This window comes from Cyanistes caeruleus, chromosome 2 (assembly GCF_971803275.1).
Source record: "Cyanistes caeruleus chromosome 2, bCyaCae1.hap1.1, whole genome shotgun sequence".
Taxonomy (NCBI): Eukaryota; Metazoa; Chordata; class Aves; order Passeriformes; family Paridae; genus Cyanistes; species Cyanistes caeruleus.
Genome location: NC_141702.1, coordinates 1,839,733 through 1,850,650, shown reverse-complemented (window position 1 = coordinate 1,850,650; position 10,918 = coordinate 1,839,733).

Genomic DNA, 10,918 nt, shown 5'->3' with positions numbered 1-10,918 from the left:
GCTGGGCTCTGCCTGTCATTGATTATTGATTATCGGTTATTGATTATTGATTATCGGTTATTGATTATCGGTTATTGAGTATTGATTATCGGTTATTGATTGGTGATTATCGGTTACCGGGTATTGATTATTGGTTATCAGTTATTGGTCATCAATTGGTGATTATTGGTTATTGGTTATCAGGTATTGATTATCGATTATCAGTTATTGGTTATTGGTTATCAATTATTGGTTATTGGTTATCAGGTATTGATTATCGATTATCAGTTATTGGTTATTGGTTATCAATTATTGGTTATCAATAATCAGTTATTGTCTGTCGGTTATCAATTATTGGTTGTTGGTTATCAGTTATTGGTTATTGGTTATCAGTTATTGGTTATCGATTATGGGTTATTGGTTATCAGTTATCGATTATCGGTTATTGGGATACTGGCTATCGGTTATCAATTATCGGTTATGGGTTATCAGGTATCGATTATCAATTACCAGTTATTGGCTATCGGTTATCGATTATTGGTTATCAATTATTGGCTATCGGTTATCAATTATTGGTTATTGGTTATCAGGTATTGGTTATCAATTATCAGTTATTGGTTATTGGGATATTGGTAATCGGTTATCAATTATTGGTTATCAGTTATCAGTTATTGGTTATCAATTATCGGTTATTGGTTATCGGTTATCAATCATTGGTTATTGGTTATCAATTATTGGTTATCAATTATCGGTTATTGGTTATCAGTTATTGATTATCGGTTATTGGGATATTGGTAATCGGTTGTCAATTATTGGTTATTGGTTATCAGGTATCGATTATCAATTATCAGTTATTGGCTATTGGTTATCAATTATCAGTTATTGGCTATCGGTTATCAATTATCGGTTATTGGTTATCAGTTATTGGTTATCGATTATTGGTTATTGGCTATCAGTTGTCAATTACTGGTTATTGGTTATCAGTTATTGATTATTGGTTATTGGGATATTGGTTATCGGTTATCAATTATTGGTTATTGGTTATCAGGTATTGATTATCAATTATCAGTTATTGGCTATTGATTATCAATCATTGGTTATCGGTTATCAATTATTGGTTATCGATTATTGGTTATTGATTATTGATTATCGGTTATTGGAATATTGGTAATCGGTTGTCAATTATTGGTTATTGGTTATCAGTTATTGATTATCGATTATCAGTTATTGGTTATCGGTTATCAATTATTGGTTATTGGTTATCAGGTATTGATTATCGATTATCAGTTATTGGTTATCGATTATTGGTTATTGGCTATCAGTTGTCAATTACTGGTTATTGGTTATCAGTTATTGATTATTGGTTATTGGGATATTGGTTATCGGTTATCAATTATTGGTTATTGGTTATCAGGTATTGATTATCAATTATCAGTTATTGGTTATCGGTTATCAATTATTGGTTATTGGTTATCAGGTATTGATTATCAATTATCAGTTATTGGTTATTGGTTATCAATTATTGGTTATCGGTTATCAATGATTGGTTATCAGTTATCAGTTATTGGTTATCAGATATTGGTTATTGGGATGTTGGTAATTGGTTATCAATTATTGGTTAGTTATCGATTATGGGTTATTGGTTATCAGTTATTGATTATCGGTTATTGGGATATTGGTTATCGGTTATCAATTATTGGTTATCAGTTATCAATTATTGGCTATCAGTTATCGATTATCGGTTATTGGGATATTGATAATCAGTTGTCAATTATTGGTTATGGGTTATCAGCTATTGATTATCAATTATCAGTTATTGGTTATCGGTTATCGATTATTGGTTATCGGTTATCAATTATTGGTTATCGATTATCAGTTATTGGTTATCGGTTATCAATTATTGGTTATTGGTTATCAATTATCAGTTATTGGTTATGGGTTATCAATTATTGGTTATCAATTATCAGTTATTGGTTATGGGTTATCAGGTATTGGTTATCAGTTATCGATTATGGGTTATTAGTTATCAGTTATTGATTATCGATTATTGGGATGTTGGTTATCGGTTATCAATTATCGGTTATTGGTTATCAGGTATGGGTTATTGGCTATCAGTTATCGATTATGGGTTATTGGTTATCAGTTATTGATTATCAGTTATTGGGATATTGGTTATCGGTTATCAATTATTGGTTATGGGTTATCAGGTATTGATTATCAATTATCAGTTATTGGTTATCGGTTATCAATTATTGGTTATTGGCTATCAGTTATCAATTACAGGTTATTGGTTATCAGTTATCGATTATGGGTTATTGGTTATCAATTATTGATTATCGGTTATTGGGATATTGATAATCGATTATCAGTTATTGGTTATAAGTTATCAATTATCGGTTATTGGTTATCAATTATTGGTTATTGGTTATCAATTATTGGTTATCAATTATTGGTTATCAATTATTGATTATCGATTGTCAGTTATTGGATATCAAGTATTGACTATCGATTATCAGTTATTGGTTATCAATTATTGGTTATCGATTATGGGTTATTGGTTATCAACTATTGATTATCGGTTATTGGGATATTGGTTATCGGTTATCAATTATTGATTGTCAATTATTGGTTATTGGTTATCAGGTATTGCTTATCAAGTATGGGTTATTGGTTATTGGTTATCAATTATTGGTTATCGGTTATCAGGTATTGGTTATCGATTATGGGTTATTGGTTATCAATTATTGATTATCGGTTATTGGGATATTGGTTATCGGTTGTCAATTATTGGTTATCAGTTATAGATTATGGGTTGTTGGTTATCAATTATTGATTATCGATTATCAGTTATTGGTTATCAACTATTGGTTATCAAGTATGGGTTATTGGTTATCAGTTATCGATTATGGGTTATTGGTTATCAGTTATCGATTATGGGTTATTGGCTATCAGTTATTGGTTATCGGTTCTCTATTATTGGTTATTGGTTATCAGGTATTGATTATCAGTTATCAGTTATTGGCTATCGGTTATCAATTATTGGTTATCGGTTATCAATTATTGGTTATCGATTATCAGATATCGATTGGTGATTTTCAGTTCTTGGTTATTGGATATCAATTGTCAGTCATTGGTTATTGATTATTGGTGATTGGTTATTGATTGCCAGTTATTGGTTATTGGTTATCAATGATGGGTTTTCCGTTCTCGGCGATTGCTTTGCAGTTATTGATTAGCAGTTATTGACTATTGGGGGAATAGTTATAATTAATTAATTATTAGTAATTATTAATAATAATTAAATTATCAATTATTTTGTATTTATTTAATATTTAATAATATTTAATATTTAATTGATTATCATATTAAATATGATTATTAATTAAATGATTATATTTAATATTTAATATTTAATTAATAATCATATTAGATATTAAATATATAATGAATAAAATACTACTTTATTATCTAATTATAATTTAATTTTTATTAATATTAGATAACTATTGATTAATTATTATTAATAATATAATAATTATAATTATATATAATGATGATATAGCAGTATTAAATATAAATATTAAATATTAAATTATAGATCTTATAATAATATATAATAAAGTATAATAATAGTATAATTATTCCTAATTAATATGTATTAATAATATAATAACATTATTATAATATGATATTTAATATAAATATTAGATATTAAATTAGATATAGATCTAATAATAATATAATAATATATAGTATAGAAATAGTATAATAATATGATAATTAATAATTAATATATATTAATAATATAATAATAACATGATATAATTATAATAATAATAACATAATAATATATAATTATAATACAATTATATTAAATATAAATATTAAATATTAAATTAAATATAAATATAATAATATAACAATAATATAGTAATATACAATATATTAATAATTCCAATATAATAATATAATGATAATATAATAATAGCTATTAATAATTAATTATTCTTAATTATTGGGGCAATTTTGGGGGTTTTTCGAGGGATTTTTGGGGGGAAATTTTTGGGAATTTTTGGGGTTTTTTTGGGAATTTTTTTGGGAATTTTTGGGGGGTTTTGGAATTTTTTGGTTTTTTGGGATTTTTTTTTATTTTTATTTGAATTCTTTTGGATTTTGGGGAATTTTTGGGGTTTTTGGGGGTTTTTTGGGGAATTTTTTTGGTTCTTTTTTCAATTTTTGGGAATTCTTTTTGAATTTTGGGGTTTTTTTTGGAAATTTTTGGGGGGATTTTTTTATTTTTTGGGTTGTTGGGATTTTTTTCTTAATTCTTTTGGATTTGGGGGAATTTTTGGGGGGTTTTTTTTTGGAAATTTTTGGGGAATTTCAGGGAATTTTTGGGGGAAATTTTTGGGATTTTTTGGGGTTTTTTGGGGAATTTTTTTTTTTTGTTACTTTTGGGAATTTTTGGGAATTTTGGGGGGGAATTTTTTGGGGAATTTTTTCATTTTTTTGGGAATTCTTTTGGAATTTTGGGGGTTTTTTTGGCAATTTTTTGGGGGGATTTTTGGAATTTTTTGGTTTTTTGGGATTTTTTTTAATTCTTTTGGATTTTGGGAAACTTTTTGGGTTTTTTTGAATTTTGGGGAATTTTTTGGGGGGATTTTTTGGGAATTTTTGGGGTTTTTTGGGGAATTTTTTTTTGTTACTTTTGGGAATTTTTGGGGTTTTTGGGAATTTTTTGGGGAATTTTTTGGTTCTTTTTTCAATTTTTTGGGAATTCTTTTTGAATTTTGGGGTTTTTTTGGGAAATTTTTTGGGGAATTTTTGGGGTTTTTTGGGATTATTTTTTTATTTGAATTCTTTTGGATTTTGGGGAATTTTTGGGGTTTTTTTTAATTTTGGGGAATTTTTGGGGGGATTTTTTGAGGAATTTTTGGTGTTTTTCGAGGAATTTTTGGGGGAAATTTTTGGGATTTTTTGGGGGAATTTTTGGGTTTTTTGGGGATTTTTTTTTTTATTTTTTGGGAATTTTTTTTGGTTTTTTGGGAATTTTTTTGGTTCTTTTTTCAATTTTTGGGAATTCTTTTTGAATTTTGGGGTTTTTTTGGGAAATTTTTGGGGGGATTTTTTTATTTTTTGGGTTGTTGGGATTTTTTTCTTAATTCTTTTGGATTTTGGGGAATTTTTGGGGGGTTTTTTTTTTGGAAATTTTTGGGGAATTTCAGGGAATTTTTGGGGGGAATTTTTGGGGTTTTTTGGGGAATTTTTTTTTTGTTACTTTTGGGAATTTTTGGGAATTTTGGGGGGGAATTTTTTTGGGAATTTTTTCATTTTTTTGGAAATTCTTTTGGAATTTTGGGGGTTTTTTGGGCAATTTTTTGGGGTGATTTTTGGAATTTTTTGGTTTTTTGGGATTTTTTTTAATTCTTTTGGATTTTGGGAAACTTTTTGGGTTTTTTTGAATTTTGGGGAATTTTGGGGGGATTTTTTTGGGGGGAATTTTTGGGGTTTTTTTGGGTTTTTTGGGGAGTTTTTTTTTGTTACTTTTGGGAATTTTTGGGGTTTTTGGGAATTTTTTGGGGAATTTTTTTGGTTCTTTTTTCAATTTTTTGGGAATTCTTTTTGAATTTTGGGGTTTTTTTGGGAAATTTTTTGGGGAATTTTTGGGGTTTTTTGGGATTATTTTTTTATTTGAATTCTTTTGGATTTTGGGGAATTTTTGGGTTTTTTTTTAATTTTGGGGAATTTTTGGGGGGATTTTTTGAGGAATTTTTGGGGGAAATTTTTGGGGCTTTTTTTGGATTTTCTTGGGGTTTTTTGGGGTTTTTTGGGGTTGTTTTGGAATTTTTGGGTTTTTTGGGGAATTTTGGGGGATTTTTTTGGGGAAATTTTTGGGGTTTTTCGAGGAATTTTTGGGGGAAATTTTTGGGAATTTTTGGGGTTTTTGGGAATTTTTTGGGATTTTTTTTGGTTCTTTTTTCAATTTTTGGGAATTCTTTGTGAATTTTGGGGGATTTTTTGGGAAATTTTTTGGGGGATTTTTGGAATTTTTTGGTTTTTTGGGATTTTTTTTGAATTCTTTTAAATTTTGGGGAATTTTTGGGGGTTTTTTTTGAATTTTGGGGAATTTTTGGGGGAAATTTTTGTGAATTTTTGGGGGGAATTTTCGGGGTTTTTTTGGATTTTTTTTATTTTTTGGGATTTTTTTTTGGTTTTTTGGGATTTTTTTGGTTCCGTTTTCATTTTTTTGGGAATTCTTTTGGAATTTTGGGGTTTTTTGGGCAATTTTTTAGGGGGATTTTTGGAATTTTTTGTTTTTTTGGGATTTTTTTAAATTCTTTTGGATTTTGGGAAACTTTTTGGGTTTTTTTGAATTTTGGGGAATTTTGGGGGGATTTTTTGGGGGGAATTTTTGGGGTTTTTTTGGGTTTTTTGGGGAATTTTGTTTTGTTACTTTTGGGAATTTTTGGGGTTTTTGGGAATTTTTTGGGGAATTTTTTGGTTCTTTTTTCAATTTTTTGGGAATTCTTTTTGAATTTTGGGGATTTTTTGGGAAATTTTTGGGGGGATTTTTGGAATTTTTTGGTTTTTTGGGATTTTTTTTTGAATTCTTTTAAATTTTGGGAAATTTTTTGGTTTTTTTTTAATTTTGGGGAATTTTTTGGGATTTTTTGAGGAATTTTTGGGGGAAATATTTGGGAATTTTTTGGGTTTTTTGGGATTTTTTTTGGAATTCCTTTGGATTTTGGGAAATTTTTTGGGATTTTTTGAATTTTGGGGAATTTTGGGGGGGATTTTTTTGGGGAATTTTTGGTGTTTTTCGAGGAATTTTTGGGGGAAATTTTTGGGATTTTTTGGGGGAATTTTTGGGTTTTTGGGGAATTTTTTTTTTGTTACTTTTGGGATTTTTTTTTGGATTTTTGGGAATTTTTTGGTTCCTTTTTCAATTTTTGGGAATTCTTTTTGAATTTTGGGGGTTTTTTTGGGAAATTTTTTGGGGGATTTTTGGAATTTTTTGGTTTTTTGGGATTTTTTTTGAATTCTTTTAAATTTTGGGGATTTTTTGGGGGTTTTTTTTGAATTTTGGGGAATTTTTGGGGGAAATTTTTGTGAATTTTTGGGGGAATTTTCGGGGTTTTTTTGGATTTTTTTATTTTTTGGGATTTTTTTTGGTTTTTTGGGATTTTTTTGGTTCTTTTTTCAATTTTTGGGAATTCTTTTTGAATTTTGGGGATTTTTGGGGGAAATTTTTGGGGGATTTTTGGAATTTTTTGGTTTTTTGGGATTTTTTTTGAATTCTTTTAAATTTTGGGAAATTTTTTGGTTTTTTTTTTAATTTTGGGGAATTTTTTGGGATTTTTTGAGGAATTTTTGGGGGAAATTTTTGGGAATTTTTTGGGTTTTTTGGGATTTTTTTTGGAATTCCTTTGGATTTTGGGAAATTTTTTGGGATTTTTTGAATTTTGGGGAATTTTGGGGGGATTTTTTTGGGGAATTTTTGGGGTTTTTTGGGGAATTTTGGGGGATTTTTTTTGTTACTTTTGGGACTTTTTGGGGTTTTTGGGAATTTTTTGGGGAATTTTTTTGGTTCTTTTTTCAATTTTTGGGAATTCTTTTTGAGTTTTGGGGGATTTTTGGGGGAAATTTTGGGGGGGGAATTTTTGGGGTTTTTTGGGATTATTTTTTTATTTGAATTCTTTTGGATTTTGGGGAATTTTTGGGGTTTTTTTTTAATTTTGGGGAATTTTTGGGGGGATTTTTTTGGGGAATTTTTGGGGTTTTTCGAGGAATTTTTGGGGGAAATTTTTGGGATTTTTTGGGGGAATTTTTGGGTTTTTTGGGGATTTTTTTTTTATTTCTTGGGAATTTTTTTTGGTTTTTTGGGAATTTTTTTGGTTCTTTTTTCAATTTTTGGGAATTCTTTTTGAATTTTTGGGGGATTTTTGGGGAAATTTTGGGGGGATGTTTTTCTTTTTTGGGTTTTTGGGATTTTTTTGAATTCTTCTGGATTTTGGGGAATTTTTGGGTTTTTTTGAATTTTGGGGAATTTTTGGGGGGATTTTTTGAGGAATTTTTGGGGGAAATTTTTGGGGCTTTTTTTGGATTTTCTTGGGGTTTTTTGGGGTTTTTTGGGGTTGTTTTGGAATTTTTGGGTTTTTTGGGGGATTTTTTTGGGGAATTTTTGGGGTTTTTCGAGGAATTTTTGGGGGAAATTTTTGGGAATTTTGGGGATTTTTTGGCGGATTTTTTGGGATTTTTTTTGGTTCTTTTTTCAATTTTTGGGAATTCTTTTTGAATTTTGGGTGATTTTTTGGGGGGATTTTTGGAATTTTTTGGTTTATTGGGATTTTTTTTTGAATTCTTTTGAATTTTGGGGCATTTTGGGGTTTTTTTTTAATTTTGGGGGATTTTGGGGGGAATTTTGGGGAATTTTCGGGGTTTTTTGGAATTTTTGGGGGGAATTTTTGGAATTTTTTGCTTTTTTGGGATTTTTTTTATTTTTATTTGAATTCTTTTGGATTTTGGGGAATTTTTGGGGGTTTTTTTTGAATTTTGGGGAATTTTTGGGGGATTTTTTTTGGGATTTTTTGGGGTTCTTTTGGATTTTTTTGGGAATGTTTTGGGGGAATTTTTGGGGTTTTGGGGGAGTTTTTTTTTATTTTTTGGGAATTTTTGGGGTTTTTGGGAATTTTGGGGGGGGAATTTTTGGGGTTTTTTGGATTTTTTTTATTTTTATTTGAATTCTTTTGTATTTTGGGGAATTTTTTGGGTTTTTTTCAATTTTGGGGAATCTTTTTTGGGATTTTTTGGGGAATTTTTGGGGGGAATTTTTGGGATTTTTTGGGGGGGAAATTTTGGGGGTTTTTTTTGGGAATGTTTTGGAATTTTGGGGGTTTTTTTGGGAATTTTTGGGGAATTTTTTTTTGTTACTTTTTGGGAATTTTTTGGGGGGATTTTTTGAATTTTTGAGGATTTTTTTTTAATTCTTTTGGATTTTGGGAAATTTTTTTTTGTTTTTTTTTTAATTTTGGGGATTTTTTGGGGGAATTTTTTTGTTTTTTGGGAATTTTTGGGGGGATTTTTTTGGGGAATTTTGGGGTTTTTTTTAAATTTTTTTGTGGGATTTTTTTTGTTTTTTGGGAATTTTTTTTTTTTTTTCAACTTTTTGGGAATGTTCTGGAATTTTTGGGGTTTCTTTGGGAATTTTTTGGGGGAATTTTTGGGGATTTTTGGGTGGAAATTTGGGGTTTTTTTGGGGAATTTTGAGCTCCTCTCTCCTCCCATCCCAATTTTTCAGAATTCCAGGAATTTCTTTGGAATTTTTTGATTTTTTTTTGGCCCAAAAATCCCCAAAAATTCCTAAAAAAAAAAAAAAATTCAGGAATTTTCAAATTCCCGGAGCTTTTTCCAGAGGAAAATTCCAAAGAAATTCCCAGGAAATTCCGACCCCTCCCCCACCCCAAATTCCCGGGAAAAAAAATTCCAAACATTCCAGAGCTTCCGAGGTCGGCGTTTATTGGGAATTTTGGGGGAATTCCGGGGAAAAAATGGAATTTTGGGGGGGGGGAAATGGGATTTTGGGGGGAAAAAATGGAATTTTGGGGGGGTTTTTCCAGGACTTTTTTCTGGGAATGTCAGGATTTTTCCGTTATTTTTCCAGGGATTTTTCCAGGATTTTTTTTTGATTTTTCCAGGATTTTTCCGGCATTTTTCCAGGATTTTTTTCCAGGAATGTCAGGATTTTTCCGGGATTTTTCCAGGATTTTTCCAGGACTTTTCCTGGATTTTTCCAGAAATTTTTTCCAGGATTTTTTCTGGATTTTTCCAGGATTTTTCCGTTATTTTTCCATGGATTTTTCCGTGATTTTTCCAGGATTTTTCCGGGATTTTTTCCAGGATTTTTCCAGGACTTTTCTGTGATTTTTCCAGGATTTTTCCAGGATTTTTTCCAGGATTTTTCCGGGATTTTCCAGGACTTTTTTCTGGGAATGTCGGGATTTTTCCGTTATTTTTCCAGGGATTTTTCCGGCATTTTTCCAGGATTTTTTTCCAGGAATGTCAGGATTTTTCCAGGGTTTTTTCAGGGATTTTTTTTGGGATTTTTCCAGGATTTTTCCAGGATTTTTTTCTGAGCTTTCCAGGATTTTTCTGGGATTTTTTCCAGGATTTCCAGGATTTTTCCAGGATTTTTTTCTGGGAATGTCAGGTTTTTTCCAGGATTTTTCCGGGATTTTTCCAGGAATTTTTTCCAGGATTTTTCCAGGATTTTTTTCCAGGAATGTCGTGATTTTTCCGTGATTTTTCCAGGGATTTTTCCAGGGATTTTTCCGTGATTTTTCCAGGGTTTTTCCGGAATTTTTTCCAGGACTTCTCCAGGATTTTTTCTGGGATTTTTCCGAGACTTTTCCAGGATTTTTCCGGGGTTTTTCCAGGACTTTTTTCTGGGAATGTCGGGATTTTTCCGTTACTTTTCCAGGGATTTTTCCAGGATTTTTCTGGCATTTTTCCAGAATTTTTTTCCAGGAATGTCAGGATTTTTCCAGGATTTTTCCGGAATTTTTCCAGGACTTTTCCAGGATTTTTTCGGGATTTTTTCCAGGGTTTTTCCAGGAATTTTTTCCAGGATTTTTCTGTGATTTTTTTCTGGGATTTTTCCAGGAATTTTTTCCCAGGAATGTCGTGATTTTTCCAGGGATTTTTTCTGGGATTTTTCCAGGATTTTTCCGGGATTTTTCCAGGAATTTTTTCTGGGCTTTCCAGGATTTTTCTGGGATTTTTTCCGGGATTTTTTTTCCAGGATTTTTTCCAGGATTTTTCCAGAACTTTTCTGGGATTTTTCCAGGATTTTTCCAGGATGTTTTTTTCTGGGAATGTCGAGATTTTCCCAGGGATTTTTCCGTGATTTTTCCAGGGATTTTTTCAGGGATTTTTCCAGGAC